This window comes from Manis javanica, chromosome 15 (genome assembly GCF_040802235.1).
Source record: "Manis javanica isolate MJ-LG chromosome 15, MJ_LKY, whole genome shotgun sequence".
NCBI classification, from domain to species: domain Eukaryota; kingdom Metazoa; phylum Chordata; class Mammalia; order Pholidota; family Manidae; genus Manis; species Manis javanica.
Genome location: NC_133170.1, coordinates 58,469,014 through 58,482,979, shown reverse-complemented (window position 1 = coordinate 58,482,979; position 13,966 = coordinate 58,469,014). Strand labels below are relative to the sequence as shown.

At 43.5% G+C, this 13,966-nt stretch overlaps 1 long non-coding RNA gene across 1 annotated transcript; it reads right to left on the bottom strand.

The window, feature by feature from the left end:
- Positions 1–3,968: 3,968 nt before the first annotated feature.
- LOC140846449 (uncharacterized) lies at positions 3,969–13,275 on the bottom strand. Its single transcript, XR_012125543.1, has 3 exons — positions 13,213–13,275; positions 12,562–12,619; positions 3,969–4,025 (listed from the first exon to the last, which is right to left on the bottom strand). It is a non-coding gene; the product is annotated as an uncharacterized lncRNA (long non-coding RNA).
- Between the last annotated feature and the right edge of the window lie 691 nt (positions 13,276–13,966).

Here is a 13,966-nt window from a genome sequence, read left to right as displayed (position 1 = left end):
AGTCCATCAACATTAGAATAGTTAAGTAAATTGTGGTATATCCATTCATTCAATGGAATACAATACAGAACTGAAAATCAATGATCACCTATAGCAATATAGATAATTTGTACAATGTTGAGCTAAGGGAACCAAACCCAAAAGGATATGTTCAAGTATAATTCCACTTACATAAAATTCAAACACAGGCAAACTACTGTCTGGGGGTGGAATTCACAATATTGGTTGTTGTTGAGGAGGAAGGATGGGCTTCTGAATAGGGGCACATGAAATTGGCTTCTGGCATGCTGGTAATGTTGTATTTCTCAATCTGCTTGGTTGGTAGATAGGTGCATTCTTCTGTGATGAACCATCAACCTGCAAATGGAATTCCTCTACATATATGGTACAGTTCATTTACAGAGGTTATTTAAAAAAATCATAGGCTGCCATATCTGTGGAGTTTTCCCTGACCTGGGTAATCAGCCACCTTTGCAGCTCTGTTACTGTTCTCTTTCTGTGTTTCCTTGCCTAAGGAACTGAGGAAGTGTGGGAGTTATGTCCATGCTCTGTGGTAGCTGAGCAGGGATGCCACAGTCCAATATAACTAAACTGCCACATCTGGAGGTCTGGAAGGATAGTATAATGCAGGCCAAGAGGGCCAGGCCTTTCCTGGAGAGCCTCATTGAAAACTGGATGGACCTGCAGAGCAAGTACAAGCCTCTGTCCTAGGAAGAGCAACAAAATCCAGTGGGAGTGACTGAATCAGGTCTCGGAGGTGAGCGCTCACCTGGAACTGGAGATGAAGACCCGAGTCAGGAGGCAGGTCAGGTCAGAGCAGGGGTGGAGCTGGGCACACAGACAGAGGTGAAACCTCCTGGCTGCCTCTTGGAGATGTGTGGGCTGGTTCCTGGAGAAGAGCTGGGGGGAATCTGAGTTAGTGACGCCTTCCATAGTTTATTCCTGCAAATGGTCTGAAGATGGTCTTTGTCCCAAGCTCAGGATTCAAAATGGATAAAAACAAGTGTATGAGCATTGCAGCATGCACATTATCCATGGAGGTTGGTTGTCTTCTCTAGGGAATGAAAATGAAGGTTTTCTGGCAAGTCATTATACCAACTGCTACCTGTGGTACAGTTGTAACTTCAAACAGCACAAGGGACTGTGGGGTGCAGGAGGAAATGTTGTACCAAAGTCTGTTCACTTTGAAATATTGTTATATTAATTTATTATTTATTGTTACAATAAAACATAAGGAAGGAATGTTTTGCAGAAAAACAGGAAATTGTATTTTTATTCCAGAACAGTTTAGTTGGTACTGAAATGTCAATTAGATCGGCAGATGGTTAACTATTCTTTAAAAGATAGATGATATAATTTCAGAATTAAAAGGACTGACAAATTGTCTGTGTGTCTATTCCATTTCTTCATTTGTAGATATGGGACAAATCTTTCAAGACAGTTTTATAAACATGCACCTGCTCTGTCCAAGCTCCCCACCCTCACAATTTTCGGCAATGAAACAGCCGTGGGGTCCAAGGCAGTGGTACGACTTTATATACTTTTGTTTGGTTTCTTCTGGATTATTATCTCAGCTTTCCAAACTGATGGATGAGTTATCTTTAAAAAGTGTTGCAAATGAAAGAAGTAAAAACAAAACTTGTCCAAAGTTACCTGGGGAGGTATCGGCAGAGCAAGAAATGGAGGTCAGGCGTCCCTGTTGCAGCCCCTGAGGGCTTATCCACTGGATGTGATCAGCATGTGGTCCTGCTCAGACGCACTTGATCACTGCTTAAATCACCAAGTCACAGAAAATGATGTAACAGTCACTAGGCAAGTCAGATACAGACAGGACACACTAACAGAAGCCAGCGTGTGTTATATTTTTATTGGTGTTTAGACCTAATCTGGAGATGGCAAGAAAGCAAAGGAAGTCCTTATCTCTGACAGAGGCAGGGCAGGACAGGCCAGCATATTATGATAGAGATAGAAACAACAGGGGCACTGGCCCCCTCTGGTTCTCTTTTTATTTATTCCTGACAAACGTGATTTATGAATCTTGGTTCTTTTGTCCCATTATAGAATGGAGCTCTCTGCTTTGTGCCCTGACCCCACAATTTCATTCTAAGCCAATCTGTCTATTCTTATGTATTTCCTGGCCACATCTGTGCATCGGCTTGTCAGTTCCATAAATCATTATAGATAAGCAAATCCTTCTTGTAACCTTTTGGAAAGATAAGATGACCAATATCTTCTGAACATATTCTTGCCGGGCTTGCTTTGGGGAGATAAATGTGGCCTGTCCTGATGGTGCATCACTAAACAATTGCATGATTTATGAGGGGGTGTGGGGCCTGTTCATGGTGGCTTATCCAAGACTTTCCAGGTGTCTTCTTTCTGGAAGGACCACTGTGAGTTGTAAGTAGACATAGTAAAGAATTTTGACAAATACCTTGTCAGAATATCTGCAGCAGTTTCTATGCACCCATGTAGGGTAGACTGCTAAAGTTTTAATACAGTCACTTGAATTATCTAGATATTCTTCTTGAGGGATATGAAACATAGTATATATTTTTCAGTATGTTTACAGAGACTGTGCCAAAAAGATTTCCACCAAGAAGCCTCTTTCTAGCTTCCAAGACACATATATGGTTTGCCTCTAGTATGAAGAGAACTTAACAAAGATACAGAGAGGAAATGGAATGTTTGTGGCCCTTACCTTAGCACAACCAAGATATTACACATCTAAATGTGTATCCACACGTGTGAATGGAAAATCATGTCCGGCACAGAATCAGAGAAGGTGTCACAGCTGGGGCCCAGGCCATGGCTTAAGCAGAGGTGTATTGTCTCTATTTGTCAGTGGAGCGAAGGTGGGCATGTGGGTACTGATCTTAAGTTCACCTGCTCTACTCCCTTATAAAATGAGTAACATGCCCCTCGGAGTGTTGTGAAGACCAGAAGAGCCACTATCCTGGCCTAATGACGCACTGTTCCCGCTCCTCGGGGGGTGGGGTGGACTGGCTGTGCTCGCTGCCTGGTCCAGAGCTGGTGGGGATCCAGGCTCCTTGCACAGCCTCTTTACTATTTTATTTTATTTATCATCCCTTCTATTTCCTTCCCAGTCCTGTGTTCTGCTCCCAACAGGCAACTACGTACTTTTGTGGAAAATTGGAGGAGTCTGTGGCATGGTGTGCGAATCATCTGGCCCACCGCTTGAGCTCATGAGCTGGAGCTCAGCTTTGGCTCCCGGGATTGTCTGTTTTCTTAATTTTCTACTTTTATTTTCTATTAAGGTATCATTGATATACATTCTTATGAAGGTTTCACAAGAAAAGCAATGTGGTTACTATATTCACCCTTATTATTGAGTCCTTCCTCCCCCACATCCCATTGTAGTCACTGCCCCAAGTAGTGCTATAGAGTCACTACTTGTCTTCTCTGTGCTACACTGTCTTCCCTGTGAACCCACATACACCATCTGCACCAAATCATGGTACCCTACAATCTCCTTCTCCCCACCTCCCCACCTGCTCTCCCCTATCCCTCCCCTTTAGTAACTGCTGATCCCTTCCTGGAGTCTGTGAGTCTGCTGCTGTTTTGTTCCTTCAGTTTTGCTTCATTGTTATACTCCACAAATGAGTGAAATCATTTGGTACTTGTGTTTCTCTGCCTGGCTTATTTCACTGAGCATAATGTCCTCCAGCTCCATCCATGTTGTTGCAAATTGTAGGATTTGTTTTCTTCTTATGGCTGAATAATATCCCATTGTGTATATGTACCACATCTTCTTTATCCATTCAGCTACTGATGGACACTTAGGTTGCTTCCTTATCTTGGCTATTGTAAATAGTGCTGTGATAAACATAGGGGTGCATATGTCTCTTTTAATCTGAGAAGTTGTTTGTTTTGGGTAAATTCCTAGGAGTTGAATTCCTGGGTCAAATGGTATTTCTATCTAGGACTGTCTTTTTAACTTACTTCTGCTGCAGCATCTACAGAAAGCCTGGATGACATACTTCAGTGCTGGCAGGTTGAGGTTGGAACTTTAAAAAAAAAAATAAATAAATAAATAAGTGTGACCATATGGACATGTTTACACACACACACACACACACACACACACACACACACACACACACACACACACACACACTCTTCTTTCCCTTTTCTCTCTAGGGGACACCATGGAATTCCAGTTTTGGTATTATCTATGGTTTCCATGTAGATCTGCACTTAGTCTGAGTATGGGGAGCCCTCTCTGTGGTCTGTACCCGTTGCCAGAAGTGCGGTTTGATGCCCTTGGGGCTGTTCTAAGTCCACACTGGCTTTGCCTGTGCTCCCATTGGAGGCAGTGTAATTCCTAGTCCGGTTCTTCCTGGGTCCCTGGGCAGGGAAAACAGAATCTTTTTTTTTTCCTTTTAAAAATATTCACGGTCTTTCTTAATAAATGGAGTTTATGACAACCTTTACTCCCCATGACCTAGTGCTGCTAGAGCCCTAGGGGCTGTCCCTTTGGGGGACCTTGCCTCAGTGGGCTGTCAGTACCCCTCTCTTCTTCCCATACTGTTTTCTGGGAGCTTCAGCATGCAGTTAGATGCAGGAGGAGAGATCCTGAGGGGGGGCAGCGGGGGTGGGCACACAGCCCCCCAATGGCCACATCACCAGCAAAAGCAACAGCAGGAGGTTTGTTTTGCAAACCTTGAGGCTATTAACAAATTAAGGTTTGCAATTTTGTTTAATTTTAATTATAGATTGTAACCTATAAAATGACCCTTTCCATGCCTTTAATTCTGTTTAATTTTATGTTTATATTACCACCATGGGCTTTTTCTTCATCATTAAAATTTTTGTGCCCATAGTTTAATTTTTTACCTCGCTGTACCATTTTGTTTTAGGAGTCCTTTACAAGAAGGATACAGTTGGGTTTACTTTTTCTCCTTTCTGTTTTCCCCGCCCCTTGTTAAGTGTATGTCATGCTTTCAGTTTTGCTTTTACTGCTCGAATTTTCTGAAACATTACTCTCTTTTTCTCCAACTTAAAATTTAAAATCAGTTCAATGATTAAAAGTTCTCCTATGCTCTTGGTACTGTGTCCTTCATCCCCATACTGTTCTCTAGTCTCTGATACACTCCTGTGGGATTATGAATCTGGACTATTGTTACTGTTGAGTCATTTTTGTTACATTACATATCTGATTTTGATCCTGCTCTTTATGAACATCAACACAGAGTTCCATTCTGAGTTTGTGTCATACGTTTCTCACATTATTTTCTCAAGGGCCTCTTTGTTTTTATCTAGCAAACTTTTAATTTCAGTCCATGTTTTAGTTTGTAATTTTCTAGTTTGTTTTATTTTAAAGATTGAGTTGGTACATTGAGATCCATTATCAAAACTTCTGTTGTATTTTATAGAGGTCTTTTTCAATTTTTTGCTATTTCTCTGAGTCATGGAAACAGCAGAGGGGCAAGGGGAATGAAAGATGGACTCTTGGCGTTTGGTGTGAGCACCTGGGTGGATGACAGTGCTAGTTGGGTGTTCCATTTTTTTGGCATGTTAGGTTTGAGATATCTCTTAGATAATCCTCTGGTGATATATTACATTTAAAACTCAAGAGAGGGTTTGAGACAAGACGAAAATGTCACTGTCACCTATATCTTACTCAAAACTACAGGACTCATAAGGTTGTCAAGTAAGGGTATACAGCAAGAAGAAAAGCCCCAGAACTGAGGAATGTGGACATTTAGGTTTTGGGTGGTGGAGGAGGAGTAACGCACAGAGACTTGGAGAAGGAGCCATGGTACAGGGGGGAAACTTGGGCATGACAGGTGACAAAATGCAGGAAAGGAGAGGGTTGCCAGCTACTCTTACTGGCAGAGGTGTGGCATTGAATCAGCCATTCAGTCAACCTGGATTTGCCAGAGTAAGTAAATTCTCCCAGCCAAGTAAAACATTCAACATGAACCAGAGGGAATTAAGGGCTCAACCATCGGGTTACAAATTGGAGTATCAGGGGCAGTCGGCCTGCCTACTCTCTAGTGTCCTTTTCCATCCTGTGAGCATAGGCAGCTTAATGGTGTAGAGCGAAGGTGGGAATGTTGAGATGTGTCTATGAGGTTCCATAGTGCATCTCAGCATCTGGTTCCGGAACAATACCTTCTCACTCCATCTAGCTAGTTTAAACAGAAAAGGAAGTTATTGAATATGCAGAGAACCAGGCTTGGAGGTTCTGCAGTTAGGAAGAAAACCAAATCTTCCAGATATAGTCTCCTGATGGCCGGACACTTGCCAACGGTTCTCCCTGAGGACTGCAGCCTGGGACACTGTCGCTAAATCCTCTGACATTCCAGATTCTGAAAACTTGATATTTCTTTTCTAAGTTCTCTCTCCCTCTCCAATAAAACAATCTGGGAAGCAACCTTCCTGGCCTTGTTTTCTCCACTGAAATCTGTGGGGGTGTCTGGTTCACTTCCTTGTGCCCTAATTTCAAGGGAGGTTGGGAGGCAGTTCCTTCACAGATAAGACAAATGTAGAAGGTAGAGAGGGGTAACCAGTCAGGTCCTCCGCAGCCTCAGTTATGGGAAAACTGAGAAAATATGCCTGCATCCAGTTTTGTATTAATTCTGTTTGTGTTTCCTCATGGCATTCCAAAAACTAGCCATCTTTCAAAAATAAGAAAATCTAACTGCTAAAATTAGATTTTTAAACCTAGAAATAGTATGTTCAATAGTAAGAAACCATGATTCTTATTTTTTCTAACTTGCTTTATCCATCTTTTCTTCTTTTTATTTAATTCTGTCGAATCTCATTGTCTGGAAGAGCCCCTGAGGTGGTGATTTGAATACAGGATCTCCTGGGGGATTCTCCTGCAGAGAACGGAGGGTATGAAGATGGGTGTGGGGAGGAGATGGATGCCATGCCCCAGATGCTGTGCTATTTCAAACTACAAGATGTACAAATATAGATAATTCTGTATAAGTGTCGTGCGCTCAGCAGAAGGGTGAGTGACAAATAATACCACCCCTTCCAAACTGTGTGAGCATTTCTTCACTACAAGTAAGTGTTATATGTAAAGGAGCTCCATGACTAGGTATGACCGGAAAATGGTGCACTATATTAAGTAAAGTAAGTTTTTCTTCTTCTTCTTTTAAAACATAGTTTAGGCATTGTGAATCTTTGGGAGGAATAAGCAGAATTTCTCCATTTATTTGGCCACAACACACCCTTGATCCTAGCACACACTTTAGGGAAATACCGATTATGCGAGTTCCACTTGCCAGACACCTTTGCTATCAATGAGCACAGAGCTAAGCCCTCTGCAGACCTCATCTGGGGACCTGGATAACCCTTTCCTCTACTTTATTATTTAAAACATTAATGTAACTTTTATTTTATGAAAAAGCAACTCATTTTTATTAGATGATTTATATAAATGAAAGGGTGACCAAAAGCATCCAGAACACCACCATTTTCAGATCACGATTAACACCTCAATGCATATTCTTTGAGAACTTTAACAAATGCATTTATATTTTTGTAATTGCCAAAATATGGGATTATGACTTAATTTATTTTGTGCCCTGATTTTTCACTGAATAATATGTGATAAACATAATCTCATTTTCAAACCCACGTCTGTAGGATTATATTTAATGTCCTATGGGTATATTGTAATGAATCTATTCCTGGTTTTTGGACATTTAAGTTTGTGTACAATGTCACTATGAAAACTAAAAATAGTGCTGTAAGAGTGGACTCAGAACACTGAGACATGACTGGTGGTCACCACGAGGGAGGGTTTGGAATGAGAGGGTGAAACAGGTGAAGGGCAAAAAGAGGCACAAAATCTCAATCATAATATAAATTAGTCATGGGAATGAAAGTACAGCATAGAGAGTATAGTCACTAGTTCTGTAACATCTTTCTATGTTGACAGATAGTAACTGCACTAGCTGGGGTGAGCATTTAATAATGTAGACAACTGTTGAATCACTATGTTGTATACTTGAAACCAATATAACCTTGTCTATCAGCTCTTGATAAGGTCACACCTTATCATTTCAGTGAAAAAGATAAAAAACAAAACAAAACAAAAATAGTGCTGTAATGACTGTTTCTGTGTCTATATCTTTACCTTCTCCCTTACTAAATCTCCCTTAATAGAAATCTTAGGGAAGTTAATTAAACTCTCCCATGGCTTGGTTTTCCCATCTGTAAAATGGAACTCTTAATAGTACATGTCTCATAGGGATGTTATGAGGATTCAGATAGGTCTGTGGGCATGTTTAGATCATTGCCTAGTACTTACTTATCACCCAGAGGTGTTAGCTGTCTAGTTTATTGCCTTTTAATCCGTTACTGTCTACTGTCCCTTTGTTCACCTGAGTCTTCAGATGCTGGCCAGGGAAGCCACTGCACTGCAGCAGGTCATCTACTGTGACAGGAGAGCCTGCTCCTGTGTCAATCCAAGAGGGCCAAGTTTCCCAGGTGACCGAGGAGGTGGTCTTGGGGTGTGACTGTCATGGGGACCTAACCAGCAGGAGAAGGCCCCAGGCAGCTCCCAACCCAACAACACACAGGTTTCTGAACATGATACTCTGGAAGGGTGAGTGCCTGCGGGCCAGCCACTTTAGCCTCTCCCTCTTTGTAAGAGGCGTGTATTTGTGAAGTTCTTTTCTCCATTGGCACAGGCTGCTCTTTCTCACTGCAATTCAAAACTTATGGGGTGTGGGGTGAAGGACTGTTTTACCCTTAAAGTCCAGAACACTCGAGGGCTTGTCTCCTCCTGTGAACTATCACGGCAGTGTCCGGGTGGGCACTGCACCACGGTGGGGATTGGACTTGCTCTCTGGACATAAATTGGGGTGCCCCCGACTGGCTGCAGCTGCTGGGGGGGCAGGCACGTCTCTGAGTCACACCCCCGGGACAGTGTTCTGGGAACCTGGTGCTCTGGCCCCACTCTGGGGTCCCAGGTCTACCTGGTGGCCCTCCCTTCAGCCCCGAGGTTTGGGCAGCTTTGCTCCAGCCCTGCTCTCTTCCTTTAGATGCAGCCTCACCGCCTGGAGGAGTTTGGGTAACTCCGTAAGTCTTTGGTCAAGACCATGTCTGACAGGAAGACTTGGCTCCAAACCACTGCAACGCTACCCTGTCCTTTCTTGACCTGTTCTTCAAGCTGCTGTCCACCAGCCACCAGGTGGCGCCTGCTAAGTCCCTCCTGTCTGAACAGAGGACCTTTTCCTTCCTGTCCACGCGTGCTCATCCTGCCCCATCCCTCTTGCCCACGACTCTGTCCTGCATGTGGACATTTAGCCACAGACACAGAATGGCCTCCACCAGTGGCTCTGGCCCCCTTGAACACGGCCTCTCATTCTGCTTCCGTGCGTGGGGTCACCTCAAACTTTTCTCCCACTGCAGACTGGGTCTGCGAGCCAATGGTTGGCAGCCAGGATTGCCGACAGATACAGACACAGAAATACCCAGGGAATCATGTGTTGAGAGTGGTGGGTGGGCAGTTGATGAAGAAGGGGGGACACTCCTTGGCAGATTGTCCCTAATGACCATTATAGTTGGGAGACCGAGGCAGGCAGGAGAACAAAGGCTAGGGATCAGCCAGCTTTCGCTGCAGTGACAAGCAGAATGAGACCAAACACTTATTTTCTCCTGACATTAAACAAAGGCTGTGAATTGGCTGTAACTTTGGAGGGCTTTCCTGAACCCAAGGCGTGTTCTCATTCCAGAACTCAAGCTAAAGAAGTAGTCTTTCTTTTCTGTACTTTTCATCATGGAAGAGTGCAGGAATGCAGGAGGCCACCTGAAGGGAGTGTTTAAAGTTTCTCATGAGTGGCAAAAATCCTGTTTGCTCAGGTTCTACTGATGAGCTTGTCAAGTGGCCAGCATGTCAGAGGGGTAGCCTGGGAAACACTCAAAGCCGAATGGCAAAGGCTGTTGATGAACCACCTTCAGCAGCACTGTGGGGCAGGGTGGGAGCAGGCGGTGGGAGAGAACGGGTGTGAGAACAGGGCAATCCGTGCAGACTCCTCTTTCAAGGAATGTGGCATTTAAGGAAATAGAGGGGTGGTAAATTGTGAGGATGAGAGGTAGCTCAAGTGTTTTTTTTTTTTTAACGAAGGAGATTTTTTTGCATAGGAGTCAAAGAGAAGACACAGGGGGAACATAATAAAATAATATTGTACTCTCAGCCTGCCTTCTGTGAGAGCTCACTCTGTGTGTCCACTGTACATGTATCCTCTTACCAGTCTTCCACAGCTTTGTAGGGTGGCTACCATTATACCATTATGGTCTTTGTTTACATGAGGACAGTGAGGCTGATGTTATCTGACCATCTTAGTCACAGGGCAAGAGTTACTGCTTCAGCCCAGTAGATAAGTCTTGGCATGTTTCTTATTTACTAAATGAAGATGACAGAAACATGCCCTTCTCTTCTCCACCCTCCCATATCCAAGAAATCCAATATGCATGTCAGTCCTACTTTGCGTGTCCTGAGTAAATGGCAAATGTGTGAGGTCACTGCAAGTACAGGGTGAGGTCACCGGCCCCCCTAGCTGACTCCAGGTATGCTGTAAGTGTGGGCAGCTTTGCAATGAAGCCACTGGGCCTTTGGTGAACTTTCTACCACATGTGGCCGAGGCGGCCAGAACTCTTGACGATTGCATCCAGAATGCTGCCTTTAGCTGGAAAACAGTCTACCTCAGCCTCCATCTGGATATCACAGAAGAAGTTCTGGGTTTAGTGTACTTCTCGGTGGATTTGCTGACACATTTCTTTTTATTTTGGGCCAAATGTTCTGAAAGCAGAGCCTGCATTGTATTTGCCAAACACGCATAAGAACACAAACAGAACTCATGTTTGCAAGCTCCACATAAGTGCTTCTTATCCCTTAAGTGCCTTTTGGAAATCATCCAGCACCACAGCGTGTCGCTTTCTGAACAATTCTCCATAATTGTGTGTGCAAAGGAGGTGTATTCACAATTGTGGGAATGTCTTTAATTGCCTCTGATTACATGGCACGCCTTGTCCTACCCCCTTGAAATGAGAGTTCTTTATACACCAATGGCTTCCTAAATTTGATATAGATTCCTGTGGAGTGGAATTTCATACAATGAAATGTTCTAATTGGAGCTGAGGCAAAAAGGAGAGGGAGGAGAAGTAGAAGGGGACATCAAATTCTCAACAAATAAAAGAAAAATCCAAGTGTAAATTGTTACTTCCTGCTGCTCTTTCTCCCAAACAACTCAGCAGGCGGAGCACAACTGGCACCTTGGCCGAGTTTCTCTGGGTGGCAGCTGGTACAGCCTTGAACAGCATCTGGTGCTTCTGGGTAAATGTAAAGTTCCTGCGGGCCAGCCACAGGTCAGACAGAAGAAAATGTAGGGGAATGCATGTCCTACTCTCCCTGCATGCAACCACGGTCCTGAGCATCTGCCTTACCATCCGTGCTGGGGAGGCTGGTGAACTAGACTTATGAGGGACCCTGGTCATCAGATGGTAGTTGTCCTTATGGGATTGTCTGGATGTGGGCTGGAGACAATCGCCAGGATCAGACAAGTGTTTCTCCACACTAGATGGCAAGGAGCAATGGCCATTTGTGACTCCTATTGGACAACAACTTAGCACCAACTCGGTTTACTCAAAGCTCTCCAGTGCTGCTGCTACCATACTGAGCTGATTCAAGGTTGGTGCGTCAGCCCAGTAGATGGACCATAAGTCTTGGCTTATTTATTATTTACTAAATAAAGATGACAGAAACATGTCTTCTCCCCCATCATCTCCCAAACCTGGCCTATCCAAGAAATTCAATACGCACGTAGGTCCTACTTTGCATGTCCTGAGTAGGTGGCAAATGTATGACTACTGCCAATTGACCTGTGGTTTGCTAATCCTGTTTCACCCTCTTTATTCCACCAGGGTTATCTCCCTCCCTCTTTCTCCAGAACTTAGTGTCTTTTAATTATTATCTTTCAGACAGAGAAAGTTACCCTATTAGAATGCAACAACTTTTATCCTCTGTGCTCTGGCCCAGTGTTTGTGGTTATTTGGGTTCTGCAGTGGGTAAATCCAATCCAACTGGTTGGACTTGAAGAAGTTCAGTGGGTGGGAGTGGGAACACAGATATACACTGCTCAAATAAAAATACCATGTGTTGAGCTGTGTGCACACTGAGCCAACTCTGCATTCAGGGTCTTCTGGAACATTTTCTCCCCCAACAGTTAGGAAAGGCACATATTATTTCTTTTCAACCAGTGGGGAGATTATGCACCTGAGAATATCAGTCACTTTCCAGGGATACAACTGGATATATCTGACTCCAGTAGATGTGACTTTTCTAATGACAGCCCAACTCATTTGAGAGAAAGAAGGTGAGACTGGTTGGCCCAGAAACATTGAATACATACTCATTTGCCAGTGGGGACTTGAAAAATTTTTTTTCCATTGCAGACAATGATTTGCAAAAGGAAACTACTAATTGAAGGGGACTTAAAACTCAAACTGGATCCTTTCATGGAAAACCAATTATGAATTACATCTTTACTAAATACATGTCCACAAACATGTAAAACTTACCAGATGAGGGAACATAGTTCCCTATTAAATGTGAATCCTAGAAGAGTTGGTATCATTGCTTCAGAGGAGAGAGAAAGAGAATATATTCAAAATCCAAACTTAGTAGATACATAGGTCAACTGCTAATACATAAATGAGCATCTCTTAAAATTTAATATTTTAATTCCTGAGGTTTATGATGTAACATATGGGTGGCTGTTTCTTTGGAGGAGAAGTGAGTAACTAGAATAGGCATTACCACCAAGGCTTCAACGTTTAAGCTTGCCTTGTTCATAACCAATAGAGAGTCAGAGAACTATGACAGCCAAAATTTGCCATTTGATCATCTAGTGGAAAGAACAGAAATTTTCTGTGGGTAGTTCTTAAACTCAGAAATTCAAGCAGCTCAAGAAATCACAAAAAGAAGCTTTTAGAATGACACTGCAGTGAAGGAACTAACACTACGGTTCTGGTACAATCCAAAGGGTGCACTTTAAATGTCTGAGAGTTGTCAAGCATTGGACCAACACTACATGCCTTACCAAGATGAACAGATGCCACATAATTGGGAAGAGGATGGGCCTCATACTTCCTGATTATGGATACCAATCAGTACTGTAACTGACAAACTGCAGGAGCCTAGGGAGGTCGCTGACCTTTTCTGAGCCTCACCTTCATCATCTAATGACGATGACTTCAGAAGCTGTTGTATGAACTAGGTGAGTTGAAGTGGATCTAGAGACAGTTGGGAGAGAAAGAGAAGCTTGAATAAACCTTGGGTTGGAGTCTGTTCACTTCTGGGAGATAAAGGACTATAAGATGTAGGATGGATATCCTTCTTGATAAAAGCAGTCAGGGTTCTTCAGAGAAACCAAGCCAATAGTCTTTTTAAAAGATCAAGTTTTGGCATGTTCCTTTCTTTTCAACATTGCAGTGAGATCATATAAACATGTTGAAAATTAGAGAAACCCCATTGTGGCTTGTAAGAACAAGAACCAGCATCCCACAGGGAAACAGACAAGGGCTGGACACGGCTGTGTGCAGTGGTAGGCTCGCTGCAGTTGTGCTGGGCCATCTGCAAGAGCAGAGCTGGCAGTCATGTGTCACCAGGTGGAGGTTTTTCTCTCCATTTGGCAAAACAGCAGAACAGGGTGCTGTGCTAAGTGGGCTCTGGAGACTGAGGGCATTAGCCCGAAGGTCACTGGCTCCCCAACACTGGGGCTTCCTTATTTAGAGGATGTAGGCACTTATGCAGCCCTGTTTTCTTACAGAGGAAGTTGCTTTACAGCAGGAACTTACTGAAAGCTGTCCAGAGCAAAGCCCTGCTCCTGCCGTCCCCATTCCCTCCTGCCTCTTTCAGAAGGGTCAACCGGGAGTTCAAGTGGAGCTAAACGATGCTGGTTTCCAACTTGGGACACAGGAAGCC